We start from the raw sequence: 11,981 nt of genomic DNA on the forward strand, positions 1-11,981 counted from the left end.
TTGTATTAACGTCTCCATTTAATCAATACACAACTAACAAATCAAATTAATTCAGTACGACTCAAAAACGTTGGCGATATTTGGCGCATACCAAAGAACGGAGGGCTGTGCAATATAAACATGATGGAAGGTAAGACACTCTGAAGAGAAAAAAAACAATGTATACTGTGGTGGAAGATTTTGCACAGACAATCGTTAAGTAAGAATCAAAGGCTCTGAGTCAAGTATGTCTTTTCTCCGTTTATTTCCTTGCAAGGGAAAGAGGGTCACAACAGCTACGTGGTCAGTAGACTGTCAAGAACCTCCTTTTTCTTCCCAACACATCGAGGCAGTTCTTATACCTAAACTTAGATATCGGTGGCGTCAACAGAAACCGTTAACCATCTTGTTGAGTATCTACAGCCAGGGTACGGGGAACATCTTATCCATGTGAGACACGTCAGTTCTTTGACCGTGTCCTTGCTCTCCCAACATGCTAAAACAAAGGTGGTCATAGACATAACAAACACTTTGTTCAATCTCTACAGCTATGACGCTGGAAACATCTAATCCAAGTGGGAGACATCAGTTCTTATGTCAGGGCCTTTGTGACCTAAGCACTTGCAACTAATAAACTGGTTATACAAATGAAGCATTTAAAAGGGTCACATATCATTTTCCCATTACATTCCACTCTTTTGATTACATAATAATCACAAACTATGCAATCAATTTAGAATGACTACTCTAAAAATTTACCATCTGATATCTACCACATCAAATATCACAAAACATGAACATCCGGACATCGCTCACAAAACTTTTCCTGCCACAGAACAAAAACTCCCTAAAAAAACCCTCCGAAATGGGAAAATAGGAAGAAATCTGTTAGGAGAAGATAAAGACTGGGAACCTTCTCACAGGATTTGAGCGTTACACCCCAGATGTCATGTGTACAGTATTGAAATAAAAAAGAAATGAGAACATGTTTAAATCACAATACCAGAACTTGATCCCCTTTCACACAATACAGATATAGAATATTGTGGAAAGGTCATTATATCAATCATATTTACGTTACATACTAATAAATGCAAGGATAAAAGCTGTTTTTGTGAGAATGTTATTTCTCATTGTTATAGCAAGCTACTGTGAAACAAAAAACATTTAGAACACCAGGAATGCACACAGACAGTGTGTCACTATGTCACTATGCGTACGTGTCGAGGTCGTAAGTGTTCAGCTCGTCAAGGGAGTCCGAGTCACTGTTGGGGTTATTGTCAGAGTCATTCCATGATAAGAGAGAACCACTCTTTAGATAGCTGATTACAAAATCTAAAAAACCGTAGTGACACAAACGACTACTGTGTCTATGTGGAGGGGTCCTGGCCGTGTTCTTCTTCTTGTGTTGGTCCGCAGGTACACGTTGGGATGTGGAGTCTGCCAACCTTCTTTCTTGTGAGGCACCCGCGTTGTAGACAGTCAACACAGATCACAATGCACTGTGTGTCTGTCGGTCAACTGCCCGTCCGTGGTCACTGGATCGGTGGTGTCGGTTGATTGACACTTGTTGTGGAGGTAGGGTCGCCTGAGCCCACTGCTGGTACTGGATCTGGAACCTTCTTGCAATGGGATGCGTGGACCCAAGTTGCTCTTTCAGCTACTTTGACCGCTGTTTGGGTGACCAGGAGAATCTGGAATGGACCTTGCCACCGTTTAGCTTTCCAACTTTTCCTCCTGAAGTCCTTCACCACCACGAAGTCACCTGGTTGCAGTCGGTGTAGTGGACCCGTTGCTTCTCTTGGAAGTGCAGCTACAACCTGTTTTCTTACATCAGACAAAGTGGAAGACAGTCGAATGCAATAGGTTAACATGTCATTCTCGCACATTGTGGTGGAAGGGAGTGGTGTTCCTGGAGCTTCCACACCTATATGGGGAGGAACTGCGAAAAGGATTTCAAATGGGCTTAGGTTGCTGCGTGTTCGTTTCCTCATCCGCATGTACATCAGAACCAAGGGCAGTGCTTTTGTCCACGGTAGGCCTGTGTCTGTGCAACATTTGGCCAGTTTTGTTTTCAATGTTCCATTCTCTCTCTCTACCGCTCCTCCACTAGCTGGATGGTATGCGCAGTGTGTTTTTAAGTCAATACCCAGGTATGCACTTAATTCTGTGATCGCTTGGTTGACAAAATGTGAACCATTGTCGCTAGAAATTTTGCTTGGGATTCCCCAGCGGGGAATGATCTCTGAAATCAAGGCTTTAGCCACTGTGGAGGCAGTCTGCTTACTGGAGGGAAACACCTCAACCCATTTGGACCACATGTCTACCATTACAAGACAGTGTTTCTTACCTTCCGATGGGGAGAGTTCCACAAAATCCATCATTACATGTTCAAATGGTCTTGCAGGCGGTGGATGTGCTGCATGATGTGACACCTGTACTGAACGACCTACATTGTGAGTTGCACATGTTATGCACGCTTGGCAGAACCTTTGTGCGTAAGCTGCAAAACCTTTTGTGAACCATGTTGCATCAATGATACTTAACATTCCCCCTTTTGACACATGGTCTAACCCATGAGTCAATTTCGCATAGTGAGGGAAGAAATGTTTAGGTAAGCATGGATTACCATTTGGACCATACCAGATGCCGTCTATGAATTTGGAGCCTGAGGAGGACCAAAAACGTCTCTCATCTGAAGTAGAGAGGGACTGCACGGCTGCAAGAGAGGAGGGAAGAGAACACATGGCCGGAACTGGGCGTGATGGTTTGGGAAGAGGACGTCTAGCAGCCGCTTTTGCAGCTAAGTCTGCTCGCTCATTCCCCTTTGCGATGTCGCCTGTGCCGGATGTGTGCGCTGCACATTTACAAACGGCAATAGCTGTGGGCAACAAAATGGCATCCAATAGTTCTGCTATCAGAGTGTGGTGTAACACTGGTTTGCCATCCGATTTGAGAAAATTTCTGTGTCTCCAGAGCGCGCCGAAATCATGAACCACGCCAAAAGCGTATCTGGAATCAGTGTGAATGGTTGCCGTTTTATCCTTAGCTAGTTTACAAGCTTCTGTCAGTGCGATTAATTCTGCTGCTTGGGCTGAGAGGTGACATGGAAGAGGGCCGGAACACAGAACAGTTGAGTCTGAAACAACAGAGAAACCCACAAGATTAGAACCAGTCAGGGGATCCCGTGTAGCAGATCCGTCAACATACATTACCATGTCACTGTTGAGCAGAGGTGTGTCTGCGAGGTCTGGTCGAGGTGTGCACTGAGCTTCCAGCTCAGCCAAACAATTATGCTCCTCTCCATCCTCCGGAGTGGGGAGAAGAGATGCAGGATTGAGGACATTGCAGCGTTTTACTGTAACATTCGGCATGTCTAGGAGACATGTGTGATATCGAAGGTAACGCGCTGCAGATAAATGAGACGACTTCTGTTCGAGAAGAATCAGTGAAACCGAATGTGGAACCAATAATGTTAGCGTAGCATAGCCTACAATGTCACGAGAGGCTGTAAGAGCCTTTTCAGCAGCTGCCACAGCTCGAAGGCACTGTGGTAAGCCTGCTGCTACCGGATCGAGTTTTGCAGAGAAATAAGCTACTGGTCGTAGTTTATCGCCATGGGATTGTAGGAGCACTGATGTCATACATCCAGAACGTTCATCAACGGTTTGTGTGAACGGTTTGTGAGGATCAGGAAGACCCAAAGTCGGAGGAACTTGTAACGCGCATTTCATGTCCGTGAAAGCTTGAGAGGCTGCAGGGAGCCACTGAATTTTATCATGCGCGCTGAGATTTTTTCCATGTATCAATGCGGACAGAGGTTGCTCGAGTTGGGAGTAATTTGGAATAAATGACCTACAGTAGGAACACATTCCCAAAAATGACATCATCTGTTTCTTGGTTTTTGGTTTTGGAAGTGTTACAATTGAGGCGATGCGTTTTGGTGATAGTGTCTTCCCTTCACCGGAAATGTTATGGCCTAGGAAATGAACGTTTTGTGAAACAAACTGTAGTTTGGATAGGCTGGCCTTGTGTCCTTCCGCTGCTAAGTGTTGAAGCAATTTGAGTGTGTCCTGTTCACACTGCTTTTGTGTTGGAGCTGCAATTAAACAGTCATCAACATACTGCAAAAGAGCTGTTCCTGGAGACAAAGTGAGGCTCTCCAAACTTTCCCTGAGTGCCTCGTTGTAGATCGTAGGTGATTCTGTGTAGCCCTGACACAAGCGTGTGAAAGTGTAAGGCTTGCCATTGAAATTAAACGCAAACCAAAACTGACTGTCAATGTCCACAGGGACACTGAAAAAAGCATTTGAGAGGTCAACCACGGAAAACCATCGAGCATCAGGTGGAACCTGTGCCATAATGGTGTAAGGGTTGGGAACATTTGGGGCTCGTGCGTGGACGGCTGCATTAACTGCTTTTAGGTCCTGCACGAAGCGCCACTCAGTTGGTTTGCCTGCATCTCTGATCTTTTTAACTGGAAAAATAGGTGTTCTTACCGGCGAGTCAGGACATGGAACAATGACTCCGGCCTTTAAGAGGGAGTTGAACACCGGTGTTATACCGTCAATGGCCTCTTGGCGCAGTGGGTATTGATGTTTGTGGGGACGGAAGTCTGATCGAGGAGTGATGACCACAGGTTGACATTTTTTGATGAGTCCCACGTCATATTTATGCGCTGCCCACAAGGTGTCTGGGACAGAACTGAGGGCAGGAGAAATAGAGGAGACATTAGTCAAAAATGTATCAGTGTGTGTGTCAGAAAATATGTTATTTTCATCCATGACATAAACAGATCTGAGAGCAGGTGTGCAAAATGCGAATGGCTGTTTAAAGAAGCCTGTCGACGGAGAGCGCATCACAAGTGGATCTGGTGTAGCCTCCCAATCTGTCAATGCCTCGCACGCTGCGACAAAAGGTCCCAAATCTCTCCATTGGTCTGTTGCTGCTTTAGACAAGGAGATGTGTGGGAAAGAAGAGTCCACATTAAAGAGGTGCTGCTGAGAGGGGGTGAGAGAAACGGAAACAGCACATTTAAGTGTGGACCAAAACAATGTCATACATGCAATTTGATCATTCAGATCCTGTAGAAATAATGCATCATATTGCTTATCTGGCCCATGTGACACATGAGCTGTGCAGTGGAGATATGAAGCATCCATGCACTCTGCCTCAGGCTGGACGCGTGATGCTGCCAGGTGGGACAGTTCTGATTGTGAGTCAACCGGAAGCCACCACTGGTACACAAACATTGGATCACATATAACTGTCTTTGCCATCTGGTCTATGGCTCTGCATCTCACCACTTGCAACCCTGTAGGAGTGGAGATGAGGCTAATGCCGAAAGAACACATGAGGTCTCTGCCCATTAGATTAATGGGACAGCAAGAGGACAGCAAAAAGGAATGTTTTACTGTGATGTCTGGTTCAGGGTCAGTTGAGTCAGTGTGTGTACTGGTCATAGGTGCCGTAAATCTCTCTACAATAGTCATCCCTGAAGCTCCTTGTGAGAAAACCTGTTTTCCACTAAGTTTCTGACCTGGAAAATACTTTTGTTGTATTACAGAATGTGTAGCCCCCGAATCAACCAAAAACGATAAAAGTTTCCCTTGAATTTGCACCATAGTGGTGGGCATATTTTCAAATGATTTTCCTGAAAACTTTGCATATGTGTGTTTAAGTGAAAGCTTTTGTTGTTTTCTCAATTGCTCTGTGATGTCCACGAGAGCTTGTTGTTGCTCTGGTGTGTGTGTGTGAGTGTGAGTGTGCGTGCAGGGAGTTAGTGCAGAAAGCGTTTCTTCATTGCAGGCTGCGGTGTGTGTGTGTTTTACTTCCCTTATCATGTGAGGCCTCAGCGTGGTTGCCGTCTCCCCCTCACATGCAGCCTCCTCCCCCTCCGCCTCACGTCAATCGGATTGTGCGTTGCCACCCCTTCCTCGTCTGGCCAGTCCACGCCCCCATCCTCTACGAGATGCATTTTGTGGACATTCTCTGTGCCAATGTCCCTGTTCGCCACAGCGGAAACACGTATCATAGTCATTGGGTGGAGACAGCTGTGATCCCTCCTGGTTCCAGGAGGAGCGTCCCCTCGTCATGTCCCGACCACGCCCCCTGAATCCGCCCCGTTGGTTGGGATCCTGTGGGCGGTCGTTTCTGGCAAGTTGAGTGACAGCTTGGAGCATAGTCAGTTGGGCGAGTTCAATCTGACGTGACCGCCTTTTCCCCTCGTGGTCAGTTCTCTCTATGTCCATGGATTGCGCATGCGCAGCATGTTTCTTTACATCCGCGAGTCGCGAGTCTTCCATTCCAGCCACAGAGCGCTGCACATTCATTTTTATGTCGGGCAATAGTCCATTCATGAAAGCATTCTTCAGGTGTGATTCCCACGTCCCCAGAGCGTCTCCTAACACGGCGGGTTGTGGAATGCCACTGTTAAGATTAAACACTGTGAGAAGTCTTTGGTAGTAATCATGGACGGACTCACCCGCTGCCTGCTTGGTATTGTTGATGGGAGTCATATCCACTTTGTCAGGGAACAATGTCTTATGCCGTCGCTCAAAGCCGTGAGTGCGTCTCTGTATGGCTTATTTTGATTTGAACTCCATTCAACGTCTGCCGCACTGGTGTCTCCTGCAACCAGCTGGTTGAGCTTCTGGTAGTGAGTCGGACCCACGTGACTCATTAGAACACGTCGAATTTCAGCAAAGTTGGGCAGGAATTGCTTACAGAAGTCCATGAATGCTTCAGCAAACAGTCTTCCCGAGTGCTGTATCGGCGGGAGATGAGCCATTGCAGCTCTAATGTCCGTATCAGTCCAAGGCCGGAAAACAAGTATGGGACCTGAGTGTCCTGGTACTTGAATCATTGGGGTTTGGAGCACAGATTTTGCATCCGGGGGAACTCCCTCTGGGTCGAAAGAGGGGGAAAAAACATCTGATGTAGATGGTTGCTCTGCAATCAGTTTGTTGATGGCAGAAGTGTCCCCTCCGGTTGCTCCTGGAGAGCGAGAGCGAGTGAGGAGAGCAGCCTGTCTCTTTTCCTCCTCTTCGCCGAGGAGTCGTTCCTGTGCTGCTTTCACTGCCGCTTCCTTTTCCTCCCTCTGCCGGGTGTAGTGAACTTTGATATGTGCTCCTGCAGACGGAGGTTGCTGGTTCGCAGATGAAGCAGGGTACGGTGGTGGGCATGTGTTGAGGAGAGGGCCGCCAGCCCCTGTGAGACTCGGATACAAGGGAGAAGCACATCGGTCATTTTGTTCAATAACATTTGGATCTGGTTTTTCAACCAATGTGGTTTTTGCGCATGTCAATTCTTTAGCCATTTGTTTCCTTTCTCTACATTCACATTCATCCTCCCACCATTTTAACCATTTACTTTGTTTCTCAATGTCCTCCAAGTCTTTGCCTTTTATCACCCTCTGAGATTTTATACCCTTCTCTTTTCCCTCTAAGCCTGTTCGTAACATGTTCAGTTTTATTCTACTGAAAGAACCATTTGCAGGGAACCCAAAATCCTTTGACCACTCGGGCAAAAACTCTAGAGATTGATCTCCATATTTCCTTCTCATCAGATCCACAATGGGTCCCTCCGGAGAACCCATTTCCTTTTTACCTTTACCGTGTACACCACCCATCTTTCAGGCGTGGTGAAGTATACTTTTTATTACTTAAAATATAGTCGTCACTATAAGTCTTGATTTTCTTTTACGTAGGAAAAATACAAGTTAAAACCCAACCAGAACTATTGGTTAATAAATATAGGTCAAGGGCGCAAATATCTGTTTTCAGATTACTGTCCGAAAATCCCGATATTGTTCCTGTCTTCCTGTTAGGTCAAGGGCTGGGATTTTGCGATTTCAGTGAACTCCCAAAATCCCTCCTGTCTTCCCCTTCGGTCAAGGGTCACAATTGTCAATTGCCCCTGTCTTCCCCTTTGGTCAAGGGTCACAATTATGCGTTTTCAGAGTGTTAGTCTGAATACAATCGTAATACGCAAATTGCTCCCTGTCTTCCCCCTTTTGGTCAAGGGTCACAATTATGCGATTTTCAGATAGTTAGTCTGAATACAATCGTAAATGCGCACATTGCTCCCTGTCTTCCCCCTTTTGGTCAAGGGTCACAATTATGCGATTTTCAGATAGTTAGTCTGAATACAATCGTAAATGCGCACATTGCTCCCTGTCTTCCTCAGTAAAAAGTTGGATGCTGATGAACCGGAAATACTGTACAATTACTCTTATAATTTTATACACATTTTTCAAATAACCGGATAAAAAGACAAGTTATCATCATTAGAAGCCCAATCAAATAACCGAAATTTGGATTTTCTAAGAAGAGAGAAAAAAAAATCCCAAAGTACTAAATACCCGTCTTTGTAATCTGTTATCACCCGTTATAATTCAGGAAGCCCCGTTTGAAAATCAGAATATCAACTTCTTACCCGATTCGTGTGAAAATCTTCCTCATCGGATCGTGTTGAAGCCAATCAGGTCTCTTTTGTTCGCCGGTCCCCTCTCTCTGAGTGTGATGAGGTATAGGGCAGAATCACGTTTGGTGGATCCTGAAGGGGTCCCTTCCCGGACGTCCTCGGAGTCCCGACGGAGCTTCAAACGATCCCACTTCTGACACCAAATTGTGGTGGAAGATTTTGCACAGACAATCGTTAAGTAAGAATCAAAGGCTCTGAGTCAAGTATGTCTTTTCTCCGTTTATTTCCTTGCAAGGGAAAGAGGGTCACAACAGCTACGTGGTCAGTAGACTGTCAAGAACCTCCTTTTTCTTCCCAACACATCGAGGCAGTTCTTATACCTAAACTTAGATATCGGTGGCGTCAACAGAAACCGTTAACCATCTTGTTGAGTATCTACAGCCAGGGTACGGGGAACATCTTATCCATGTGAGACACGTCAGTTCTTTGACCGTGTCCTTGCTCTCCCAACATGCTAAAACAAAGGTGGTCATAGACATAACAAACACTTTGTTCAATCTCTACAGCTATGACGCTGGAAACATCTAATCCAAGTGGGAGACATCAGTTCTTATGTCAGGGCCTTTGTGACCTAAGCACTTGCAACTAATAAACTGGTTATACAAATGAAGCATTTAAAAGGGTCACATATCATTTTCCCATTACAATACGTGTAAAATGATTATTGCGTAAACATATTTATGTCTATCATGAACCCAAACAAAGACTATCAGACCCAATCATTAAGGGAAGACATTTAAGTAGTTTGACAAAGGCTTCGGGGAGGGTCTTTAACGTCAATGCAACATTATCTGGCTCATATTATCGCTGTAAATTGACCACAACCTGTATCACTAGTTCATCAACGTTTGGTTTAATATTCTTACTAAAATAAGTATCTTTGTCACTTGCTGACAGCTTTTTCCTGATCATGTTTGTAGAAAGCGATCAATGAGGGTTTGTTTGTGTCATTTTGCTCCCTAAATTAATCCATTTCACTGGTGGGATGAGGGAGGGTTAAAAAAAGCCTTTATGGTTGGAAAGTGACAACGCAAAGCCTTTTCTGAATCCGTCTTTCATTATTTTATTATTTCGGTCCCACAACAAATTGTGTGTGTCTGTGTGTCTGTGTGTCTGTGTGTCATGTGTTGCTGCCTCAGGGTTTGTACATTTTGTGGTTGAGACCCCACTGTCAAAATATTCCATCCCGTTTTATTTGATTAAGCGTCTCTGAGAACAACAGATTGTTTTCTGTTCTCACGACTCGTCTCCCATCAGAACGCCCCCGCCGCTCTCCGCACAAATGGGCCGCGCTTTTCATCCGGTTCTTTCCATCAGAAAAATGGAAAAAGCTTCACAAACGCAATAAGCCAAAAGGCTTTATTTGTTGTGACGATTGATCATTTGTTTATTTGGATCAATGCGTTTGGAAGGTCATCTCTTTTTCTGCCCGTTCCCCTCCCCTGGGCTGATTTATGCCAAATGTTTTGTGACCCGGTTGGTCCCGCGGGGGATGAAGTGTGGCAGCATTTATCATCTCTAACATGTGGCCGCCTGCATATACCTGCTGTCCCAGGTGAGAAACAATGGCAACTAGAGCAGCTCCTTTTAATGAAAATCCATAAATCCCACCCTACGTCTGGACTGATTTATTAAAAACACTGCTTGAGTCCCCTTCCTCTCTTGGTAGTTCTCCTCTGTAGCGTCTAATGGCTGGTGAGGGAACGCTGGTGAAGTACCAATTTCCTAATTGGTCCATCGAGGTAATTCAATGATAGAAAATGAATCTATTATTTTGATGATCGCTGAAACGTTAACGGCATTTATGAAGCAGAGGTGTTGAACGTTCACATTCATACAGATTTATTTGGTTTTTGTCACATAAGATTCATTCAAAGGTCTTTCCAAAAGAAACCTGATATATTTTATTATCAGAACTAACCACCAACAATATATTCTCAGGGTTGTATTTGAGGGAATGCAAAGCCGAGAGAAAGCTCTCACCGATGTGTTGATGAAAAGCTTGTATGCAATAAATCTCCCACGGATTCTAACTTGTGTGACAGCTGATGGCACTGCGGAATGTGCTGATGGTGCAGAGCTAACCCGGAAACAAAAAAACAACAAAGGTTATCGAAGGGATGAGGTCCTTATTGGGTCACGTTCCAAATCAAAGTAACCTCAAGCTAAACATGGAAGCTCAGCCTGCTTCTACACCGATAAATTAACCCTGCACTCCGGGGAAAACTGCATGCTAATTTTAATGAAGCAAAGAAGCAGTTGGTCCAGAAACTACGCTATTCTGGTGCAATTCTGCTTGCTGCTGGAGGGTCACTATGCTTTAGTTTGTTGTCTCCCCTCCTCATGTGTCATTGCTAAAATATAAACTTTATTTTTGTTAAGACCTACATGTTGGAAGAGGTCAAGACTTCAGCAATACTCGCAGTGTAGAACCATTTTATTGTTAGAGCACCCTTCTTGGTTTGTGACTTTCATCTGTGTCATCCAAAGCTGAAACACGATGGTCCTACAATACAGTGGTTCTAATGAAGCCACCGACAGGCCTCCTGACTCCGCTCACTCACAAGACCTCTTCCCTGAAGCTGGCCTCATTCCATTTGTCTAAGCCTTTCTTTGTCTTCTTTGCTTCTCGGATATTCACGTTATTCATGCAAGAAACACTGCAAATAAAGAGCATCAGTCCTCAGTCACGTATACAGTACCTTTGTCTTCTGACCTCATCACTGCTTTGCTAGTGTGTCGTGTTAAAACCTTCACTTTACCTGAAAACGTTCACAAAACACTGCTGCTGTTTTGGAACTTCTGCCAATATTTGGAGCAAAATGCAATGCAAGTTTAAAAAGTAAAACTTTAGTAGTCACTGATGGGAGCTTTTAAAAACTTACGATTAACGTGAAACTTTACATGTGTACTGTTATTATTACATGTGGTCTTAGCCTGGTATCTCCGCGTTTATAGGATTTATAGGGCTGTTGATATTTTTTGTGGCGATTTACAAAATTCAAATGACCAGTAACAACTGATTTTTACACATCATAGCACATGGGTTCACCTTTGTCCTACAGCAAATAAATTGTCCAAATAAACAAAGTACAGAGGTATTACACTGTTTATCCTGGGTATGCCATTTTCGGAGCAGAGGCCAAAAGACTCGGAGCCTGAGGGTGGAACAGGTTTTAAAGGTGGCATGGAGAGGAGCGAAGCATCCTCTCTCCTCGTGTGCACAAGAGATTGTTGGTAGCCGTTTGATTGTGAATATACACCAGTTCCTTCCTTCCGATTATCAGCTCTGATGATTTATATGACCAATGCTATGCGCTGGTACCTCTATCCGTCTGTCCTGCCAGAGGACCAGACTGTCTTCTGACGCCAATCTCAGATGATGCAGGTCCCCTTTCACCCCTTACAGACAGAGCTACTGGTGATCTTAGCCACAACATTAGTTCTCAAACATCAAATTCATTTGAATGTTGTGACCTTTTGTTGTTTCTCTTGAAATTCAGGGACTTCACATTTCT

The 11,981-nt window shown here is 44.7% G+C and overlaps 1 long non-coding RNA gene across 2 annotated transcripts; it reads right to left on the reverse strand.

Annotated features, from left to right (window-relative positions):
* Window positions 1-225: 225 nt before the first annotated feature.
* LOC144405493 (uncharacterized) lies at window positions 226-9,107 on the reverse strand. 2 transcript variants are annotated; one of them, XR_013467096.1, is made up of 2 exons: window positions 8,416-9,107; window positions 226-7,196 (listed from the first exon to the last, which is right to left on the reverse strand). It is a non-coding gene; the product is annotated as an uncharacterized LOC144405493 (long non-coding RNA). The 2 variants fall into 2 exon arrangements; XR_013467098.1 differs by lacking the exon at window positions 8,416-9,107 and adding an exon at window positions 7,351-8,409.
* Window positions 9,108-11,981: the final 2,874 nt, after the last annotated feature.

Source organism: Gasterosteus aculeatus, chromosome 1, assembly GCF_964276395.1.
Source record: "Gasterosteus aculeatus chromosome 1, fGasAcu3.hap1.1, whole genome shotgun sequence".
In the NCBI taxonomy this organism is placed as follows: domain Eukaryota; kingdom Metazoa; phylum Chordata; class Actinopteri; order Perciformes; family Gasterosteidae; genus Gasterosteus; species Gasterosteus aculeatus.